At 36.7% G+C, this 24,602-nt stretch overlaps 1 protein-coding gene and 1 long non-coding RNA gene across 2 annotated transcripts in view; both read right to left on the bottom strand.

The window, feature by feature from the left end:
* The window catches only part of FBXL17 (F-box and leucine rich repeat protein 17), a gene marked incomplete at its 5' end in the record, with an annotated part of 312,639 nt that overhangs the window by 37,136 nt on the left and 250,901 nt on the right, over positions 1 to 24,602 (bottom strand). The window lies entirely within an intron of this gene.
* Positions 14,170 to 20,389, bottom strand: LOC118155968. Its single transcript, XR_004746084.1, has 3 exons — positions 19,730 to 20,389; positions 18,983 to 18,989; positions 14,170 to 14,181 (listed from the first exon to the last, which is right to left on the bottom strand). It is a non-coding gene; the product is annotated as an uncharacterized LOC118155968 (long non-coding RNA).

A 24,602-nucleotide genomic window follows, 5' to 3' on the forward strand; every position in this document is an offset into this window, starting at 1 on the left:
TTAAAAAGCCTCAATAGAAAGATAAAAATGTAAACATTACTCTCACAAAGAAAGACACTATAAGGATCACTGGGAGATTAAAGTCCAGGATCCTGAGACATCGTATGAAATCATCAGTCTTTTACAGTGAGATACTATAACGTCTTTGTCTATTCTAGTTGGGAGTTAGCTACTGAACTAAATTTAACTTGTAGGCCAGAACATGCCTAGAGAAATTATCTGGAACAGAATCGTACAAGGTCTTACAGTAAAATCAACATCTTCAATGCAGTCAAACTATATAAAAACTAGAACATACTCTGGAGTGTGTATCAAAAATATCTGAAGAGAATCCACTGAGGCAGCAGGCAGCAATATTCTGATCTAGACAGAATTTTTCAACAGCTCTCATACATAGTTTCAAGAAGAGCACATTGCCTTAATGTGCTCTCAAGTCAATAGATGAAGATGAGTTAATGGAGTGGAGATCACAGCCAGAAAAAAAATTGAAGCCTCCTTGCCAAACATAATTCCTGCTTGTTTACTTCTGTTTAATCATTTCAAAGCAGAGAACAACTGAAAAATATTCATATACAGAACACTTTACCAGCAAACAAAAATATCATCTGGTATAAACTCTGTTATCTGGATGCTTCTTCTAAACTAATCCATTTTGCTGAAACTCATCTCTTTTACCTGGTATAACTTGATAGCTATGTAGGCAGCCCTCTGTCGTATCTCTGTCTTCATTACACAGCCAAATTAGAAAGAAACTTCCTTCTTCATCTTAGTGAAAAATGCAAACTTTAATTGTTCAGACTCCATTATCAACCAAAATGTAAGCATCTTCCCCACTGGCTAAAGGAAAACACTGGAAGACCTTTAAATAAAGGAGTGCACTAAGTGTAAAAGAGGAGTTACAGTGTTTTAAGCTATTTAAGCCTTACGTTAACGAGTTTGCTTCTAAATTTTACAATATACTACCATGTAGCCAAAATGTTTTAACAGTGAGTACTGTTAAAAGAAACAACTTCTTATTTAAAAAAAGCTATTCTGAATTGCGAGACTTCAGAGACAATTTTCAGAAATTAAATCCATACAGTAACCTGTTCTAAATCAACTGAACTGCTCACCAGTTCGGATCAATAGCACACATACAACCTAGTTATCTGAAGTTCCTCACACAGCAATAAACCTGTTGTTGAGGCATATTTAGTGTTCACCACAGCTAAATGTTTAACAGGCCTCCAAAGCATAATTTGTCAGTGCTACAAGATTTTGCTGCAACTTTAAAGTCACGGAAATAGTTCTATAGCTCCACTAGGAGCTGTACAATTTCCTTGCATCGGATCAACTAGAAGAGATGCTTGCCTAGGACCCAAGCAGAGGTTTCACATTATTTCCTGCTTGCCTGAATTTCAGTAAGTAATTAGATGATACTCATGTCCGTAGAATATATGTATACTGCCAGCAGATTTAGGATGTTCAGATTAATGCCAAATTCGTCTCTGTAACCACTTTCAAACTCTATTTCTACAGGGATTACAAACTACATAGACTAATGGATCCATTCTATGTGTTTCAAATTAACCTCTGAAATAATCTTTTAGCTACTGAGACTACACTCTGATAAACTTCACACATAATTTTACCAAAGAAGGGTTAGCCATAACGTTAGGAAAACAGAATAAAGTGGAGAGCGTACATAACCACATATGCTTTAGTCAACTTTTTTGTTTGTTTGTTTGTTTTGTTTTAATGCATTTATCCCCTTATTAGGTAGATCAAATACCACAGGGAAAGAAAGGCACTTGAATATGATTTTACAGTCTTTCACCTCAATGAGATGATGTATCCTAATGCAAAACAATAACAGGATTTGACTCTCTCTTTTTGTTCTTGTTGTTTTTTGTAAAATATACATTTTTTTTTTTTTTTAAGAAACAACACTTAGAGAATTTCTCTGCCATGTGGGAAATACTTTAGATCTGAAGTAAATTAGCAGCTCATTCTGAACTACAACAGATCAGACATGATACAGAAGTGAGATGCTGGTCACTGGGGTGCCAGAACTGCTGCTCCCGCTGCAGCAACTTGTCAGTTAATACACACGCAGCCGCCCTCAGCCTGCATCATACATTATCACAAAATCAATGTCTACGAGCATTCAGTAACCATAATAAGGACCCTTCCAGCTAGGACACTCTTACAGAATGTTGGTCTCTTTGGTCAGCTTCACGGAGAGAATGGTGGCCGTCTCCATGTGGTTGGAGGCCTACCTGCACAAACATCTGCAACGTGGCCCAGTGGGCAGTAGGGCAGTGAGAATCTCTGAAAGAAAATCTGTGGATGCAGTTAGTTAATTACACTAAATACAGTATTTCCCTAAACCACTAATTCATCAGGAAGATTTTTTCATGCCCATGACAGATTGTAGAATATTGCCCACTACAAGTATATAAAACAACAATTCTTCTCTGAGCAGCCACTGTCATTAAGAGACTGTCCACTCTACTTTAGGTGTATTATATCAGCGTGGATTCCTAAAACACTAAAACTTAAAGGGTTTTGCAAAAACATTTATGAGGGACAGTAAAAACCCTACAGAAACAAACAAACAAACAAACAAAAAGAAAAACAGAAACTCAAGTAAAAAAATATGTAACAGGACATAAAATTTGCAATAATTGTTTAGGTTGCTTGAAAAGAGTGAAAAGCTTAAGCAGTCAGACAACAGAAGAAAGGATGGAAGAAAGACATTAAGGCTTGGCCAGGTAAACCAGTGTAACAGGTACAGCTCACAGTCCATTTTAGTGAATTTGGTTTGGTAGAAACCAAAAGTAGAAACTCAACTTTGGTAGAAACTCAAAGTTTGGAAGGAATCAAGTCAAAAAGATTCTTAGGCAAAAAGAACCATTCACCCTTATATCTCACATTTGAATAGATTACATATTCACTACACCACTACGAAAACTGCTAAATCAGGTGACTCACAACAAGGAAGCTGACCAAAAGCAAAGCTAATCAAGACTATTAAAAAAAAAGAAAAAAAGAAAAAAAAGAAAAAGCTCATTTAAAAGCAGTTTATGATGTGGACTATTACTAAGGCTGTTCTCATTAAGCACAATTTGCCAATTTCCTCCTGAAACCCATTGCTTTTCATCAAGGTCCTGATTTTTCAGAAACTTCCTACATACAACCCCCAGATCTAAGTATTAGATTTGACATTGCATTCTAAAAAAAAATTTAAAATAAAAATAGTACACCTATAAAATAAAAAGGTAGCCCCAAAATGTATTTATTTCATAACATATATGTATTTATTTCATAACATATTAAAGTTATCATTTTTTCAAATAGTTTTTTTTTTTTTTTTTGGCTGTAGATAAGACGTTTCTACATTCAGTTTGCTCAAATGGATTCTGCTGTAAGAAAAATGCTGAAATCAACTTTATCTTCAGCAGAGAATTAAAATCTAACTGTAAGATATGTGTAGATTAAATTAAGATTTTTAGAAAAGATTTTGGAAAAAATAGTATCTTGTTTATTAAATAGCTTTCACAGATTATTAAAATCATGATTTTATTAGCTCATATACTGAAAAGGCACCAGCTATCAGGTTTTTTTTTAAACCTTTGATCTGACTGCTGTAGTTGCAGATATGAGGATTATTGTCAAATACTAGCATGAATAATTTGCAACAAATTTCAGCAGGTTCTTTTGTTAACTTGTTTCTTTGCTCATTAAACTACAATTTTTCCTCCTTGTATTTTATGAATATGCATAGACAGAGACATAAACAGGGTGAAAGAAAGTGAAAGACCAAGTGTAGTGTTCAAGGAAAAAATGCAGAAAAACTTGTGAAATGTCTCTTTAGGCCAGCTGATTGCAGGGTAACTACTGAAAAGCTGATACACACACTTTTATTTATATCTACTCAAAAGCAAGAAAATGTCAAAGAATCAGGATGAAGCTGATTTCCCTCTTGTGTATGTGCATAGCTTTTGATTATAGGCTTTTTCTCAATTGATGAACTATTGCATGGAGTTCTGAAAATCACTTTACAGAAATAGTGCTGTGTTCAGGGTCAATACCTCTCCAACTGTCAGCTATAAAACTTCCACTGTTATTTTTGAAAAGAAAGGGATCAGGTCTTCTTTATTTTGTCTAGAGAGTTCTTGGAAGTCCTCTGCCAGGAAGAATAAAAAAAACACATCTGATTCACTTGTGCTATTCATTCATCTTTTTTTCTCCTAAGAGGACAACTGATTTTTTTTTTTGTTTCCACAAAATGTCAACTTATCTGAATGTTTTGCTTACTAGTAAATACCATGTACAGTATTTTAGTATATTACTATATAATACTATAGAAAATATTAAAAAAAAACATTTTCTGAAGTGAATTTTCCCTCTACCAAAGGACCATCTTTGTCAAATCTTTGTATAGTGCATTTGTTTTAACCCTTCTTCAGAAACTTCACTACTTTTCAAGGTTATCTAAAGTGTTTAAACAAGTGTCTTTCTACAATGTGTGCAGTGCACCTAGTACCATTTCCTTATATAGAAAAACTTGGTCTCTCTTCTCCTCTTGCAATGATATAAGATAAAAAGTCTGGATAGGATGCTTAGAAGACTTGAAAGTCTTCATTCACATGGCTAATGCTAGAGTATCGTTCCATTATTTTGTCAGCTTTCCTGTTCCCAGCATTTCCTTTGTTGTATCAATTTCCTCACATAAAATAGAAACAAGCATAAGAACAAATCCCTATCTGAGTTTCATGTTTACATTACACCACTGATTGCGGTCTTCATTTCATGTGCTGTGTTCCACTACCAAGGCATTTGACCATGGCTATACGAAGATAAAACAAAATGATAACAGCAGTCCTAGGAAGGATCTTGAAAGAGTATTCCAGTGTAAATGTGTAATTAGAACAAAATGTGCCTCAAAAAAGGCTTACTTGCAGCACTGGTATTGTAGGTAGTATGTCTCTCAATGCCTTTTCAGAAGAGGTATTTTTATCAGATAGGAAAGCAGATCACAACAGACTAAATGTGATTCCTAAGTCATAAAGCAGTCTGTGACAAGGACAGGAACAAAGCATGGATTTTCTGATTATTTTTTCAGTTTATTTAGCCTTTTGACACGCTGGCTTTTCTATATGTGATACAAATATAAAATCAAATTTAATTGACATTAATTATAGGAGGTTATTATGCATGGTTCATTGCTCTTAATGATTTTCTTTAATAATTTCTGCACGTTCAGAATCAATATTTTGCTACTCCAAGTTTTGCTGCAGAATGCCTGAAAGGGAAGACAGGAATAATAAAGTACCATTTTTTAATTCAAAGCTGAGCACTCATTCTGCAAGCACTACCACTCTTCCCATGCAACAGCATAAATTACACTTCTTCCACCTAGGTTCTCCCCTCCTCCCCCGACCTTCATTGGCATTTAAGTGCAGAAAAGAAAGTATTTCAGGGTAGCTTGTGTCACTCTCAGAGATCTGAAGTTCCGGTTGCCTGCAGAGGCCATTTAAAAACATTAGCGTTGTCCTGGGAAAGGCAGCCTTTGGACATATTCTCATCCATAACAAAAGAGATTCTAAATAATAATAACTGTGAGAATATATTGTTTCTCTTTGACCACTGGTGTAGGAAACCTGGTCGTATCATAAAGTCTCATGAAGAGAAGAAGCATGTAGAGGCAAATAATGGGAAAATAGGACACCTATGGTGCATGTTCAAACTCTCAGGAACAGCTTTTACCAAGATTAAAAAGGGAAATGAAACTGAATCCCTTGACTAGCTTTGCAGTGAAGTGAGTATACAGTAGCAATCCGTTCCACTCATGGTTCTAAAACTTTTTTTTATGCTGTATTTATATAAGACAGTTTCGTTTTATGATTTGATTTGGCAAGCAGGAAGTTGATTTCATTTTCAATAGAGATTTATTTTCTAAATAGTAACATTAAAATTGCATTTTACCTGTAAGACGTAGGCGCCTTTAAGTGTAGAGCAATTTTATTTCTCCAGCAAATGTTAATGTTTAAAAATGAACTTACGTCAAAAGCCTTTAAAAATGATTGCTGCTTTTTTGATCAGTGGCATTACAACAAATTGACAGCAGCTGGATGGACAGTTCATGCTTTCACAAAAAGGATCTCTTTTCATTAGCAGCCTTACTGTTGATCTAGAATTGCTTCTTACAAAGAGAACAGAAATCTGTCTTTTCCCAGTTCTAAGATGAGTGTTTTCCCATCTCAGTTAGCTGCATGCCTACTTGAAATTACATTAATTATTCCAACAGCATATAGATATTTCCTTAACTCATCACATCTTAAGATAGTATCCACTTTAAACCAACTTCTTTAAAAAGATACAGGTTTTGCAAATGCCTACACCTACATAGTGGAAGTATAGAATACTGTTAGTTATAAAGGGCCAAATAAATCAAACCTTGCTTTGTCAAATACAGTCGTTTATAGTTTATATATCCACAGGTCATAAAACGGAGGGCAAAGAATATCAGGCAATGAAAGGTAAAAGCACTCTCCCTCCCACTCTCTCTCACTGTCCCCCTCTCTTGTCCCACAAAGGATCTTGCCATATCAACAGCAAAAAGAAACCCGACTGTCAATATTGAGAACTCTGTTGACTGAGAAGACACATTCACCAGTTCTGGTACTTCGAACCCAAGAAACTGATCTTACTGTTTCTTTTGAGAGAAGAAAGGGATTCAGAGATACGTCAAAACATTTTATCACTCTAACTCTTATATGCATCACATTTGTGTGTCCAAAATACCTTCTGTTCTGGGAGTTCTTCCCAAAACAATACATGAATTACTAACAGCTTTAACAGTTGCAAACATGCATAGCTAAATAGTCTGCCTATAAATCCCTGTAAGTCTATGCAGTAAACAAAAAATGCTGAGACTACAGTTTACCGTAATTAGATATAATAAGATAGACACATAGTGAGAGCACTCCCCAAGCTACATCAAAACATTCATACATATACAATGAATATTTGGTAGAGGCTGATTTAAACAGCTGGGAAAATAACTGTGATAAACATGTCAGCCTGTGCCACAGTGTCAAATTGTGTGCTGCACCTTCACAGAAAACTGCAGAAATCTACATTAAATGTTAAGAATCAGTTGCTAACCACATGTCTGGGGTCAAACTGGATGAGTACAGGGTCCTTTTTTTTTTTTTTTTTCTTTTTGGTCAATTTTGCTATGAATATATGTGCAGCTGCAAATTACGCTGGAATATTTTCAATGCCATTTCAGCCTTGTAGTACTGAGAGAGCCCAGAGTACAGAAATCAGCACAAATGCATTTCACATACTGCAGACTTCTTACTAACTTTGATATGAAAACAGAGATCCTGAAAAACTGCATCTGATGAAAATGAAAAGATATGTATCACTCATGTGAAAGCTTAGATTTCAAGTTTTTCTGGGCCACAGCCCAGTGCCCAGCATGTATCGCAGAATATCCAGGGCCTGTTAGGAAGAGTTACAGAGTGGAAACATAATCTCACTAATAGACAGTTGGGAGAAGATAATAATTTGACAAAAGACTTACAATATTACAACTTTATTTTAAAACCTATGAAACTAAAGAAAAACTTTTATCTCAGGAAAATAATACATGTCCTAAGGTGAAGAGAAGATTTTAGTTTATGCTGATAAAAGAAAATTTTAATTCTATTTGACTTTTCACTTCTGCAGGTGGTAGTTCATGAGATGAGAAAATAAGTGCCAAACTCTAATCTCCTTGCATAGGGTTCCCAGTGCCTTTCAGTTGTGATGGTCTAGCATTATACATTATATGAATTAAATTATGGGGGTTATCCATATATACAGAGGAATCCTAGGGGCATTATGAGAGATCAGACCTATTTGCATGGACTAACAGAAGTCCTCTATTCTCCTGGAAATGCTGTTTCCAAAGAGCTACACTGCTCCATAATTACTATTACTTTCCCTTGGGAACCTTTGTCTACGAAGGGATCGCTGCCTGTTGTGGAACAAAAGATGACAAATTTAAGGTTTTATTGCTCAGTCCTGACAACCTCAGTGAGATAAACAATTTTTAAGTAACACAGCATGTAACTTCCAGCATATTACAAAACTGAAGCGAAGTAATTATTGGCATTTTACCTTGGAACTGACACCAAAGTTCGCTTTATTCTTTAACACTGGCATGTGTTATAGGTAGATGATTAGCAAAATATGTAATCATATTATGCAAATTATATCTATTAAAATGTGGCTATTAAAACTTAAATTTTATTTTCCGGCATGTAAAATAAAAGCAGTTACTTAAGCCTCTGATCTGAAAGATCAAAATTACTTCATTTTCACAAAACAACAACAACAAAAAAAAACAGCTAAATGTCTGTTATAGAGTCTTAGGAGATATAAGGTTGAAAAATGACTAAAAATGAATGTTCTTGTTTACTCCTGTGCACATTGATCTACTTTGAGATTAGGGTCTAATGCTGAAAATTGATTACTAAACTCTTACTCTAAGTGTTTTGCATAAAATTATATTTTTATTTCAGCTTTTTCTGTCAAATCCCAGAGAGTGTGGTTTTAACCCAAGAATGCTCAAAAATCCCTGAAGTTCTAGATGTTTCCAAGGTGCACAGCAACATTTAGATAACACATCTCATGAAGAGACATTTACTTAGGCTATCAGCTTTTTCTCCTAAGATATCTAAGACTTTTTTAGAAGCGGAAAGACATTAGGGGATCAGACTTGAGTTCCCAAGACCTTTCTGCAAGTATTTATACTGGGTCAGAAAGCAGATGACATTTTTCACTATGAATTCCAGCAACACATTTTTTCTGGAAGGATTATCAGGATTTTTATTTTAAAATATCAAGGATTTAAAATTACATGTGTGCATTATATCACTGCTATCAATTAAATTGACAATAACACATTAATGATGAACAGATAGGTCTATTTCCTTTAATAACTTAAACAGCTTCTTTGATGAAATTATTCTACAATTTTGCTTCTGGACCAGTTAGTGAACTGAGCAACAATTTGTTACTTCATCCACATCATCATAATTTAAACACTGAGAGAAGTTACAGGGTCATCTGGCAGAGATTACAGACCTCTGGATTCCAAGAAGGTGAATAGCTTCCTCCTTACAAAATAAAAACATCCTGAGTATACAACAACCTATCAAGATTCAACATGATTTATAGCCTTCAGCCAATTTACTTAATAACAAAAATAAGTATTTCAGAAAGGTTTATTATTATTTATTTTTTATTTTTTGGTAAGACCCATGCTTCACACAACAACAAAATTATTTAACTAAGGTCATGCCTATACAAGGAAAAATGCCTTGATTTAACTAAACTGATCGATTTTAAATCCAGTTAAACTGGTGCAAACATCTAATGTAAATGCACTTACCCCAGCTAAGACCTCACTTAAATTGATTTAGCTTACTTCAGCAATTTATCAATGTTAGCTAAACCAATTCTAGCAAAGGTTAAGCAGGTTTAAGTGCTTCTGTATAAGGAGTCTGAACAGATTTAACTATATTGACTTAAAAACATTTTAATTAAAACAGTATAATGTCTCATATGGGCAAGATTTAAATCACAAGACATAGAAGCAAAGCAGCATATGTAGTTACATTGATTCCAAACTGAAATTGGCCCTGGCTTCCACTTGGGCAATCCTCTGCCAATAAAGGGACATAAGCTGTATAACCAGAGCTTCGAGGGAGGTACAGCAGAACCACGATCAATTTCCAGGTGCCAAAGGAGTTTGCAGTACCAGCAGGAACTGCAAAAATGGAAATGGAATGGAAAAAAATATTCCCCAAGCCCACAGCTGTGAACTGAGCAAACACGGCATGTGAATCAATAAAACTAGACTGCTACCATTGCATTTTAAAAAATCATTTCTCAGAACAGAAACTTGTACATCTGTTTGCGACGTTAAAAAGTACTTGTATTCAAAAAGGGATGCTCTTTTACTTATCAGTGCTTCTCTGGGAGCATCCTGATGCATGTTTTTGTTGAGTTCTCTGTCACATACAGTTTAAAGTCAGCCTCACAACAGTGGCAAAAGGCGTCATGATTAATTTCCCCCTTCCCACAAAAAAACACTGCACATTTTAAAGGAAACTCACACCAGCTCATCCTCAGTAGTCTTGAGAGGCATGGACCTATAGATAGGTGCAGAGCAAGTCCTCCATACCTTCTGGCCTGGGAGCAAGCCCGTGCAGTACTGAACTCATGACACTGTGTCTTTCTCTGCCTGAGGAAACATAATTTTACCCTGGTGTCCCATAAACACATCTGTTCCATCTCCTTGGTGCATGAGCGGAATCAGCACATCTACAGACACTGACTACATCTGCACAAACACACATGAATAGCTTCTTAACTTTACGATCCCTAACTTTCTTAGCTCAAGATCTGAAGTGGTTGTACATCTACTACAATATGGAAGGCAACAATAGGTAGGCATAATTCCTGTTAACCAGGGGAGCAGGAGTCCCAAAACAGGCACTAACCTATCTCATTGCAGCTGGCACAGCTGTACATGACTCTTCTGCTTCTTGCATTGTCTTTCCACCAGACTGCTTGCTTTTCTGCTGTTTCTTTTTGATTTCACAGCTATCCTTCTCTTCTTCCTGAAGTTTACTAGCACTCTGAATGCAATTCCATGATTCTAACTATTTAAATGTCTTTTTGCCTTTCTAACTTCAAGTCTCCCAGATGGATCGGCTGTTATTAGTTGCATGCCTGAATCCCTTGACATCCAAAATCATAACGATTCCAATTCACTTGGTCTCTCTTGGTCTAATTTTTAGCATCCAAATTTTGCTTTTCTCACCAAGACATATCTCCTAGCAAATGCATAGCTAAGTTAGTGGTTGCATGAGATGAAAGCTGAAACATTTAGAGAAATCTAGAAACGTGTTCCAATTTGAACCAGACATTGTATTGCCTCTCAATTTGTAGTAGGATGAAGGAAACATCTGTAGTTAAAATTTCTGAAAGACAAATCTGATTTAGTGCATTAAAAACAACCATGTTTAATCTGATGGTATGCATTGATGAGATTATTTACTGGGATATAGAAAAATATATCTACAATTTTTAATAGTGATGTCATGGAGGTTTGTATGTCCTAATCACTCGGGTTCATATAGTTGAAAACACTCCTGCTTTAGCTGTTGCCAACAGAAAAGATCAAGAAAGATGAACATGGTCTGGACAAGGCAGGAAGCAAATAAGGTAGAGAGCATTGGCTGTTTGCCAGCTATGAAAATAGGGGAGCACATAAATTCCCCCCTGAGACCCTCCACATAAAAATACAGAAAAAACGAAAGGAGCAGACTAAGTAACATAACTGTGGTGTACGATCGCATCACTATAGCATGGATCGCTTTAATGAATACACCAGATTTATTTTTAATACAGAGTACAGCAAGTACACCATTATAGAAATGCACTAAGTTGAATTAAATTTAGCTTATGAATCTATCTCAATAACTTGTTGCTATATTTTGCAATGTAATAATATATGCCTTTACAAACAATCTGCTCTCTCTACCCTGCTGCTTTAAAAAAAATAAACAAAACAGGAACTTCCATTACCAACACTGATATTCAGCAAGTGACTAAGACTTATTTTTATATCTCCTTAGTAGTGATATATTAGTTTTATCTCTACAGCACTGGCAGTACAATCCTTTCCATATGGACACCCATATGCTATATTACTAGTAACATATCCTATACGAAATAGCCATATGTTTCACTTTTAAACCAGTATAATTTAAATACTTCCTTGTGTTTTCACAGTCATTCTTACTGTGCATTTGAAATATCTGTGGGCATTAAGTAGCATGAGAATAATTAATGTTATTATTGAACTCTGTGCCGCCAACACTCTTGGCCATTTTAAGCAGGGATTTTAAATGAAGAAGAAATATTTATTGTGTTCAGTGTTGACTATGCACACTTGCTCATTCTGTTCCTAAGAACAGTGCTATTTACCAGTGTAATACAGAGTGAAAAGAGAAAGTAACATTCATACTTGAATGTAGTCCACTAGAAACAAGGCAATTCAGAAGTCTGCATTTCACTGCAGCCGTAACATTGTCCTGGAGCACTGTGGCACTCTCTGAATATCCAACCTGCCTTTCAGGCCAGGTTCACGCTACAAGCCTACAACTGAAAAATTGTACTCTCCAGGACTGGTCTGGAAGAGGACTGTCCTCTCCATCCGTTCTCCACCACCTTTATTTATCTCTGCCTACCCCACTCCAGGAGTCCCGGTTGCAAGAGCACATTGACATTTTAGCTCAGGAATCCATGTGAGCATCACAGACAGATTTGGGATCCCAAGAGAGATTTGGGATTCACACACCAACTGATTGTCCCCTTTCTGTATAGCTCTGGTTCATCACAGAGACACCAACACACTAAGAAGTGCATAGATAAAGATAGTTGTTAAGCTGCTAATGACAAAGGGCATTAATTTGTTTGATTCCTGTGGGTTTAAGAAAAAGGGTATAATTGAGATCAGCTACTTCTGAGTTCCAAAGACTGAACCCCTTATCTGAAAATCCATTGACAAAGGAAATCCCATGTTGCTGAGGTAAAAGGATGTACTTGTTGAAAAGTAAAATAAGTTTATGGTCTTTTTCAAGTCATGTTTTTCTTACTTTTTCTGAAATTATGAAGTATAACTACAATAGAATGTTAGAATTCATATGAAAAAGAGAATAGATGAGACCAGTACTGATTTTGCAAGATCATTTACTTTTATTAAATGGTTTGAATTAACAAATAAATAAATAAATAAAATTGTCCTGTGAATAGGAGCTCAGTCAGAAGCTCTTTTCTCTACTGCAATTTGTAATAACATTTTCACTGTGAGACATTCTTTTATTGATCAACAATAACATTTTTTTTCATGCTGTTTCATTATTATGTAACTATTTCTTGTTCTATCACTTGATTTGGTCCCACAGGGATCAAATAAAATCTGTTTATCTGAAGTTTGTTTAGCATGCACTTAATAAGATGCTTAATCTCAGTAAGATTTTGCAGTTGGAGTCCTTATTTAGAAATGCACAACACTTCTTACAAGTTAATTATTTTATGCATTATTTGAAGAAATTCTGTTAAAATGAGGATTGAAAATTTAATATTTATTTAATTTTCAGTGACTTATACATTTTTTTTTTGATTAAATTAAAACACAGCAGGATAAAATACCAATCGTCCTAACTTGAAAGCCACCCAGTTATCAAATAGCATACATCCTTTGCTTCTAGTGCCAGCAGAAGATTAAAATGATAAAAATGCAGGCTATTAAGACATAAGATAACATTGTTTGGTAACTTAAAGCCCAACTCAGTATATTTACCCGCTCTCCTCAAGAAGCAAAATAAACACGTTTCCAATTAAGACCATGATTCCAAATGACATTAGTATTTAAAAAGTTTCTACATTCAAGTAAACAAACAAAAACATAGATACTTTATATAAATGCATAACAAACCATCTTTTTCCACACTGAACATAATATACTTCAGTGGGGCTACTTATACTAGTGGGGATCTACAAAATTAAACTCTAAATACAGAAATGAAAGACAGAATCCAATACTGTAGGAAACATGATTTTGTTTCTATTCTTCAGCCCTTTGTTTATGACAGCGACAGCAGATTAATTTGAATTATGTCTCACATTCATATGTGTTTATATATGCTAATTCATCACTACATAGAAAAGCCCTGAGGTGCATTAGCACAAGATGTTATCATTTTAGACACTTCTGTATTTATTTTGAGAATCAAAAAGACAGATAATAAAATATCCCTACTGATCTCATCTACGATTGAACCAGGTATTTACTAAACAACAATTTAAAAATATTTCCATGTATAAAATGTAGCTGTAAAGAAAATTATGTACAATGATGTATTAGGCTATGATTTTGAATTTACTTATAATCCGTGATCAATTTGCATCACACAACTTACGATATTTCACTGAAATACTTGTTTTAATATGAAAGTTAAAATAATTTGTGCAGAAAAACCACGGAACTTGAAATTTATTGGAAGAAACTTTAAAAAGGGTCATAGTAAGTAACAATTTTTTCTGTCTTTTCCTTCATATTCTTATAATCTAACACACAAAACAAATCAAACATATTAAAATGCATTTTTGCTGAATGGTTTCATACTGGAATTTTTTGAAAGGATTTTTAATTTCAGCTCTGTTAACACTGATTATTGTTATTTCTTCATAGTAGTTGTGTAACACAATATAAATGCCACTAAATGCCACTCAGTTCCAAAAATTAATTTTTGAAATCTGAAAGTAAAATGCTTTGCAGAGCTGATTACAGAATTCATTTGCTAGAACAAAAGAAGAGATTGTAGCGTGTCAACGTTACTGTAACATACTACTTTCCAAATTTAGTCACTTCCACTGCAGGAAGATTTACCGTGGTGGATTCCAGGATTCACAATTCCCTACAGTGGACTGCGCACCTACATACACAGACAGCATGCTCACTTGGCAGCAGGATGTAAGATCAGACCTGCCAGCAACTGGGTTTTTGGCCCAGTGCCCTAAGGAAATCAAGGGTGAAGTAAGTATATAACGTATGTGCCTCTATGTCCATGCTTGCCTTTTCCTGAACCACCACAAACAAACAAAATCCAATTCCCCCGTTGAAGGTGAATTGTTGATCAATTCCAACATAGTTCCATAGAGAAGTCTCAGAGATGCTAACTTCTTCTGAGGTTTCTGAGATCTGTTTTCTGAGGACCACTTGCTGAAAACAGTTGCACTGTGAGCTCATCCTTGTTTTTAGATACCAGGGGCTCAACCTGAACTCAGCCCACAAATACAAATCCATAGGAAACCATGCTTCATTGGTAGTACTGCTTACAAAATAAATTGCTTTCTAAAACCAATATACTGTAACATAGAAATATTAAATGGAACAGGAAACCATAATGACTAAACTGATAGTTTGACTTTTCTTCTCAACATCTTTAAAACGATGCACAAAAGACTGGTATTCTATTCAAGTCTCATAAAATCTCAGTTTGCTGAAGACTCATATCTAACTATAATTACTTGGCTATTTTAGCCCAGGATAAACAATGGCTCTGTGGTAAGATACACAGGAATAGATCCCCTCTATCCTAAACTAATTTCAATATTCAATTTATTGTTATTAATATTAGCCCACAACTTTTACTCCTCTAGTGTTCACATAAGCAGCAAAATGCAGGTAAAAGGGTTTATTCTTTCTCCTAAACACCTTCCTGAGCCAAAAAAAAAAGTACAGGTATTACAGGTATATACAGCGAAACTCAAGAATAACATCAGTATAACTAATGGTGCTGTACAAACCCATTGACTGTGATAACTTCCCACCACCCAGAACAGGGCTGCTCTGTGTCATGAGACCCACTTTGCACCATGTTCCATAGGATTGTGGCTTACACTTACTGGCATGAGGTAGTTGATCAAATCTGGTAAAAGCTAATCAGGTTTAATTTTGAAAGTTTGGTCTGAATATGGATCTCAATTATCTTAAAGAAAATAGCATCTTTCTATGATGAAAGACAAATTTCAAACGAAGGTTACTAAGACAGTTTAAAGATAATTGCCATAAATGTTTCTTTTTCACTAATCAGAGATGTAATAAAATATTTTTCAATAGAGATGATCACCATCAGACTTTGCCAAAAATGGAACTCCCATTTTGAGAACTTTTTATGCATAGGTTTATATGCATAAAATATGCTTCATGGTTTATAAAAGTATGATTTTGTCTGGATGGATGTAAATACACAGAGTGCTTGGAAAATGGAATATTAATAACAAGTAATTGTACACTATCTTTCATACACAGTAGTGATATATGAGTCATTACATGTGAAAATTACCATATGTAAATTAAGGAATTCTGGATGATTATCATACCATCTATAATTCCTGATGCAATATATTAACATAGGTAATGTATGAATCATAACAATGAGCTTCAAATTTGTTTTCTTTGGATAACCAACATATGTATTTGAATAGCTGACTTTTTTTTTGAGGTGATATTTAGCAGCAGGAAGAGTCAGCAAGACCTTTGCCTTGTAGCAAGCATCACAGAGATGAAATTGCTAGCTTAACAGATCCATGCATGAAGTCGGAGGTTACTGGCATATGGCAAGTTTTGTTGCTGGCTCTAGCCAACATGTTTGAGAATTCCATTTCACTTCTCACAATCCAGTTTCCATGTATGGAAACAGATTGTTTTTGCTAGGGTTTTCATTCACTTTTTCAGTAATTCTGATCACTTACTGTGTAGAGATCATGTTTTAAACAAGAAAGTAAATAAGTAAGGACAGTTTTTACAAGGCACCTACACTATTTGCAATGTTTTACATCATTCTAATATAAAAAATAAACACTCACCAAAAAATATTAGAATTGGACGGATTACACAGGTGTGCATTTTTATTATTATATGTACTAACAGGACAATTTTCTTTTCTGTCCTAAAAATAGAGTATGTCTAATTCACATTTTTGTTTGATTTCAAGATTCACTGACCAATTTTATCTCATTTTGCTTTCAATCTCACACACTACCACACTATCTTCTCTAGCAATGGGACTTAGGTTATCATCTTTGTATCTTTCCACTTTTGCAGACATTATATTTCTTTCATGTTCTTTGAGAATAAAAAAGCCATTATCTTCCTTTTATTGATTTTTTTTTAAACAATCATGTAAGAAAGATTTCATCTAAGAAGGATTTTTCATATCTAATATATATTTTCATACATTCAGGTGCACTCAAACTTGGATGACCATATAAAAAATCAGTAATTAAAGTTTTATTATTAATTTTATTAATAAGGGAATAGTTCTGAATATATGAATAGTTCAGTATTTCTGCTGTCTACAAACATGGAACAGATTTTTTTGCCAGAATAAGATGAAGTTGTAGGGCAGATTGGAACTGGATAGCTTAAATATTTTAAACCATAAGGGTTAGCAAGTACTTCTTCGATTAAAAACAAAACAAAACAAAACCAACACCAAACAAAACCCTCTCCAAACTCCAAACTGAACATGCCGAAAAGTCACCAAGAAGACAAGTTGCAGAAATCTGAAAAAGGGAGATAGTTCAAAGGTTATACAGGTCCTTTAAGTACCTCAAGTACCTTTTCCTAGTTTAAGGGGCTAAGTACTTCTGGTCTCCAGTTTTATACATGGAGTATCCACTCTTAAGGGCAAGGACCTCAGGAACCTTTTCAATCTGCTTTTAAACAATGCCCTGTACAGTGTGTTCCCCCGTTTGTTGCCAGAAATTTTACAGAATCACAAAATGATTGAGGGTGTGAGGAGTCTCTGGAGATCATTCTACTCCAATCCTCCTGCCAAGCAAGGTCACCTAGAGCACATGGATTGCATCCAGGCAGGTTTTGAATATCTCTAGAGAAGGAGACTCTACAGCCCCTCTGGGCAACCAGTCCCAGAGCTCTGTCACCCTCACAGTACAGACGTGCTTTATCACATTCAGATGGAACTTCCTGGTTTTCAGTCTGTACCTGTCACCTCTTGTCCTGTTGCTGGGCACCACCAAAAAGAGTCTGGCTCCATCTTCCTGACAACCACCCCTCAGATACTCATACATATTGATAAGATCCCCTCTCAGAATCACAGAATCACAGAATTGTCTAGGTTGGAAGAGACCTCCAAGATCACCAAGTCCAACCTCTGACCTAACACTAAACCATATCACTAAGCTCTACATCTAAACATCTTTTAAAGACCTCCAGGAATGGTGACTCAACCATCTGTGCACTTTGTCATAGAAGGATATGAGGTTCGTCAAGCAAGATCTGCCTTTCATAAACCCATGCTGACTGGGCCTGATCACTTGGTGGCCCTGCAAATGCCACATGATGACACAAGATAATCTGCTCCATGAGCTTCCCTGGCACTGAGGTCAGACTAACAGGCCTATAGTTTCCCAGGTCAACCCTCCAGCCCTTCTTGTAGATGGGCATCACATTTGCTAGCCACCAGTCAACTGGGACCTCCCTTGATAGCCAGGACTGCTGATAAATGATGGAAAGTGGCTTGGCCAGCTCTTCTTCCAGTTCTCGCAGTACCCTTGGGTGGATCCCATCTGGCCCCATCAACTTGCGTACATCCAAGTGCTGTAGCAGGTCGGCAGCCATTTCCTCGTGGATTATGAGGGCCACATCCTGCTCCCCACCCCCTTTCACCAGCTCAGGGAACTGGGTATCCAGATAGGAACTGGTCTTGCCAATAAAGACTGAGGGAAAGAAGGCATTAAGCACCTCAGCCTTTTCCTCATCTCTCGTCACTAAATTTTCCCCCGCTCTCAGCCTTCTCTTCTCCAGGCTAACAGTCCCTCAAGGTGCTGTGACAAATACTGTGTTAATACCAGAGATTAACAATTGGTCTCCTGAAGATTAACACAATTGTGAGTAATAGTATCAAGATATCCCAAGTGTTGAAGGTATGTGGTGTGCACATGGTAACAAATTCAATAAATTGTTTCAATAAACAAAGATAAGTGCCTTCAAACATACCATATCTCTTTATTTTGGTATTATACTGTGGCAAATACAAATACTTAGTCCCCAAATCCAGCCATCAGCTGAGGATACTGTAGAAGGAACAGAAAATTTGTAATCAGTTGTGCTCTTAGAAGCAAAAGACATTGTTAGACATGGGCAGAGCTGGCTGTGGGCTCAGTCTTCAGGAGTCCTACACTGCACATGGGACGTGCATGACTACATGGCATACACAACATAAATAACAGTGCCTTGTGTTCTGGCAGTAGTACAACCTCTAACTACTGAAGGCTTTTGAGCATTTCTTCCGAATTATTTTAAAATTATGTTAATTAAAAAAAAATAAAATAGAAAAACAAAGCATCTAATTATAACATCTTGTGAACTAATAAAGCCTGGTTTCCAAAGGATTTGTGTTGTTGCTGATTGAGTTTTTAGTTGTGTTATGCTAAGGCTGCAGAGAAGAACCTCTTTCTTGTTTTTGTTTTTATGTATCAGAGAACTCACACAGGAAATAAAACTTGTCAAGATCTGAAGAACTCAATTGGAAATGGAAACCTTACTGAGGATGAGGCACACTGACGTCTAATACAGTCAATACAGCCTTCATTCTTATAATTTGGGCATTCACAGTGCCTTATTCTTGCCTGGGTCTTCTGACATCAAATAAGAATTGACATGTGACATTTTTAACTTTTTGCACAGAGGGCACTACTAGTGTTTCTCTCTTTTACCTAAATGTCTGATTTCATGAAATTCATTGGAACTTAATATGTTTGAGACTTAGCTGAATTTAGCTTTTTTTTTTTTTTTTTTTTTTTTTTTTTTTTTAGAGTGGGGGAAACAGACACAAATCCATATTCAAACACAGAAGTGATAAGGAACACTGTAAACCCAAATGGTCAACAGTTAGACAAAACAAGAACTGAGGTTAGTTGCTGACCTTAACTTTATCCTTCATGCCTCCTTGTGGTGACAGATTTAGGCATGCGATCCCAACAAAGCCGTGCCACACTGAATGTGCAGAATAGATTGTTTGTTGATGCATGAATATCTGTTCACTATTTCTTGTTAACCCCCAAATGTATTATGTGTTATTCTTACATACCATATGCTTTTATGCTTATCACTTAGGGATACCACAAGAAATTAAGACCCAATGGTAGGTCCATAATTATAATGTGAACTAGCATTGTAGTATTATCACAATTTTATGCACATGGAACTGGGATGAGGATTAAAGCCAAGAAACAGCTAGAGTCAAAACTGACAAATAATGTTGAAATGCCTGACAACAGACGGTTTCACCAAACTTCATGTGAACATCCTGACTTCACCTACTCATCCTAGACACAGCAGGTCAATACAATACACAAGCACACAGAGAGGGGCCTGACTGGAAACCTCACTTGCGCAGCATCACACAAGAACTCTCTGGCAGGGGCATGCAGCAATTCAGTTCTCTGACAGAGCATTCAGGTGTCTTAGCATGACACTATACTTTATTCTGCAGTCTTCAATCTATACAATACGTATTTTCCAACTTCTTCAATTGAAGGAAGAGACAACAATCTTATTGCAGCTCCTATGTATCCTCAGAAAACAATGTACCCTTTCCAATAGGGAGAAAAAAGAATATGCAATTACATATTTAAAATTTATTGTGTGATGTACGCAAAATAACCAGGCAACTAACAATTTAGAATTTTCCTTACCAGGGAAAATTTGATCTTAATAAGTACTTGCAATCTTGATATTAAATATCTTGGAATAATAGCATGGTTTGTGTTGGAAGGGAACTTCAAGACCATTTAGTTTCAACCTCACTGCCTCCCACTAGACCAGGCTGCTCAAAGTCCTGCCCAGCCCGGCCTTGTATACTTACAGGGACGGGGCATCCACAGCTTCTCTGGGCAGCCTGCTCCATTGCCTCACCACTCACATAGTAAAGAAGTTCTTCCTCATGTCTAATATATTTTAATATTTCAATTTATAAGATATTACCCTTTGTCCTGTCACTACACACCCTGACAAAGAGTCCCTCTCCTGCTGTCCTGTAGTCCCCATTAACGTACTGGAAGGCCGCAATGAGGTCTCCCCATAGCCTCCTCTTCTCTAGACTGAACAACCCCAACTCCCTCAGCCTCTTTTCATAGGAGAGGTGCTCCAGCCCTCTGATCATCTTTGTGGCCCTCCTCTGGACTCTCTCGAACAGGTCCATGTCCTTCTTGTGCTTGGAGCCCCAGAGCTGAACACAGTGCTCCAGGGGGGTCTCATGAGAGCAGAGCAGAGGGGAACAATCACCTCCCTCACCCTGCTGGCCACCCGCTTTTGGTGCAGCCCAGGATTTCTGGGCTGCAAGCGCACGTTGCTGGCTTATGTTAGGCAGCCCTGACAGCACCCCTCAGCACTTCCAGGTCCTTCTCCTCAGGGCTGCTCTTAATTCATTCTCCACCCATCCTGTATTTGTGCTTCCCTGTCCCAGGTGCAGGGTCTTGCATCTGGCCTTGTTGAACCTCTTGAGGTTCTCACAGGCCCACCTCTCAGGCCTGTCCTGGTCCCTCTAGATGGCATCCCTTCCCTCTAGCATGATGGCTGCACACCTTGGTGCTATCAGCAAGCTTACTGAGGGTTCACTGTATCCCACTGTACACATTTCCAACAAAGATGTTAAACAGCACCGGTCCCAACACTGATCCCTGAGGAGCACCACTCTTACTGGTCTCCATTTGGACATCAAGCTACTGATTGCTACTCTTGGAGTGCAACCATCCAGCCAATTCGTTAACCAGCGAGTGGTCCATCCATCAGAGCCATATCTCTCCAACTTAGAGTCAAGGCTGTCATGTGGGACAGTGTCAAATGCTTTGCACAAATATCTTTCTTAAGTTACAGTTTTCTTATGATTTGCAAAACTATAAATGTAAAAACTCCTCAAATATCATCAGTGGGACTCATATAAATGTGTAATGCTCTGTTTCTCCTTCTTGAGACATAACATGAAACAAAGTCTCTGGATTCCGGGGCAGTACCCTGTATTGTGCATGCATGCCTTTTTCCCAGTCCCCCCTCCTTCCTGTTACCAGCTCACGTTGGCTCCTGATTCTTGTCTCCCATCATTTTCTGTCCTGTTCTCCTCCAGACCTGGAAAATCACACTCCCCTTTTCCAGTTCCTTCAAACTATTGTCTTCTATTTCATAGCTATAATCCTTCTCCTTTGTTTTGATTTTACCCTCTTTTTTACATTTCCAGTATCCATCTTCTACTCTGCTTCCCTCATTTGTTTGCATGCCTTCTCACTTAACTTCCCATTTTAATGTCTTTGCTCCTTCCTCTTCAGTCGAGGTAATTCCCTTCCTTCCAGCTTGGCAGGATCCAAAATGCTGCGTGGAAGAGAGTGCACTGTATGGGAAAGATTTTCTTCTCTGATTCCTGCCACTGAGCAAATGGTTGGTTACTTTCCAGCTGCCTTTAGCATCTGAGAGCCCCTGAAGCCTTGCGACACAAAATGTTCACTCTTTGAAGACAATTTATATTGAAGAGCTGGGAAGGGATACACAATACCCACTACAGGCCAAATATTCCATTATTTTAGCTGCCAATAAGTCTTGTCTGAATAGACACAAAAAGTTTTTTTCAAGTTTATAATTTAACCATCTGTAGATGAACTTGTACAGGGAGAGCTATTATACCAGTACGACCCTGCCTTCAAGCTTCACGTCATTTCAAAGACATGACAGCTACTCAGTGAAATTGTTTTAGTAATGGCTAACATAGTAATGAATTGTTAACATAGTAAACAAATTGTTTTAGTAATGGTTAACACACACAAAGAACCTAATTTAATTCTTTTAGACCACTGAACTGAAAGGGGAATCTTATCAGTGTGTATAAATACCTGAGGGGTGGATGCAAAGATGATGGAGCCAGGCTCTTTTCAGTGGTGCACAGTGCCAGAACAAGAGGCAAGAACCACAAACTGGAACACAGGAGGTTCCTTCTGAACATAAGGAAACACTTCTTTAGTTTGCGGCTGCCTGAGCAGTGGAGCGTTGCCTAGAGCGGTTGTGGAGATCTCCTCATTGGAGGTCTTCAAAAGCACCCTGGACGTGGTCTTGGGCAAGCTGCTTTGGGTGACCCTGCTTCAGCTGGAGGGTTAGACCAGATGGCTTCCAGAGGTCCCTTCCAACCTCAACCATTCTGTAACTCTGTGAGAACTGCTTGAAGAAGTAAAGTTTTGGGCAAATTGTAATAAAATGAAAACAGTTATTTACTGTAAGAGTGTCAAAGGCATTGTTATGGACTATGCTACACTTACCACCTATGACTAGGAAAAACATTTAAAATAAATTATTATTCATAGTACAAAATATTATGTAGAAAACTATATTTACTATGAATCTACCACATTTTTCTTAATCATCCTTAAGAAAACACTTTATTTTTTCATGGAATATAAGGCTTAGTAAGTTACACTTGCAATTTAGGAATTTAAGAGTGAAAACCATTTTCTTGAAGGAAACTACCAATGGTGCTTTACCTTTTCTAAATCTCGTTTGAAAGCACTACCAGGTGTTGAATTTTCTAAAAGGAGTAACTGCAGCTTAAAGCTATTAGCGTGCAATGCAACAGCAGCCTGCTTAGGAGATGAATGAGACTATCCTATTGATAAGGTCGCAATCGATCTGAAGCAGACTTTTTAAAATTAGTAAAATGTTGCAGCACTTTAGAAAGTGTCACCAACAGCCCTTCTCCATGAAAAATGCTCCAACCTGTAGGTAAACTGTAATTTATTAAACAAAAAATTTACCTCAGAGTGATAGAGTATCACCTGTGCCTTATTTCTTTCAAACCCATCCTTTCAATTGAAAGTGAGCACATTTTTCTGGAGATAATATTCAGATCTGTACTCCTATGTTCCCTCTCCACCTATTCCTACGAAGACACTTTTCAGGAGTCATATGAACTTCTTGAAAGTCAACATTCACATCAGTGAATCTTTGATATATTTGTTTCAAATACATTGAGAATGATTGTATTCCAAAAAATAAAAGCAATAGCAGCCAACTTTAATTTCATCAGAATGAAAATGTATATAGGAATGCTTAGAAGGCATATACTTCCAATGACTTCCAGTCTTTCATCACATGGGATAGAGAGGTGAAAATGAAAAGGACATGATCTCATGGAACATAAAACAAAACAAAACAAAAAAAAATGTGGATGCTCATCCTCTGTGACTTTCAAATAAAGGCTGCTCCAGTGAGTTGCAAAGCACCCTTATCCTCCATTGTATTTCATTGTGCTCAGACCCTGGTAGGATCAGAAGTGTTGAGAGCAATATGGTAATGATGTTCACATAGACACTGTGAAAAACTGGATCATTTAAGAAAGAAAAAAGCATAAAGGAGTGGAACACTTCAGTCTTTTAATGCAAATCGAGCTAACTTTTTTTTCATAGACCTTAGAAAGAATTTTTCCCAAACACCATAGCTCCAGTTAAGCTGGTGCTTTTCAAGTTTCCTTTAAGAATAAGTTTTTGAACAGCAAAGAAGGATGAAAATGCCAATGACCAAGGTCATACAAGGACACAATTTCTGATTGAACTCAGCCACTAACAGTGAATAAACTCTACTTTGACACATTAGATGTAAAAGCTGTGGTGCGAAGCATGTATTCAGTAACAATAAAGTATTAACTATTCACTATATTTGAAACAAACTCTTATTAATCCTGAGACTTTCCATTTCTACTTTTAAGTTATTTAACAATTAATCTTAACTCAGTTAGTAACAGTTGCCAGCGTCAGCTCAGGAAAAGCTGAGAGATGAGCCAAAATAAAAACTGTTTATGCAAAAGGGGAATCATTCAGCAGGAAATAAAACAGAGCCAGACAAGTACCTTGCTTAAAAGCTGATATTGGAATTACTGTTTTTATGATACCTGATGCCTGGATAAGTAACAGTTCAAACACTG

This window comes from Oxyura jamaicensis, chromosome Z (genome assembly GCF_011077185.1).
Source record: "Oxyura jamaicensis isolate SHBP4307 breed ruddy duck chromosome Z, BPBGC_Ojam_1.0, whole genome shotgun sequence".
Lineage (NCBI taxonomy): Eukaryota > Metazoa > Chordata > Aves > Anseriformes > Anatidae > Oxyura > Oxyura jamaicensis.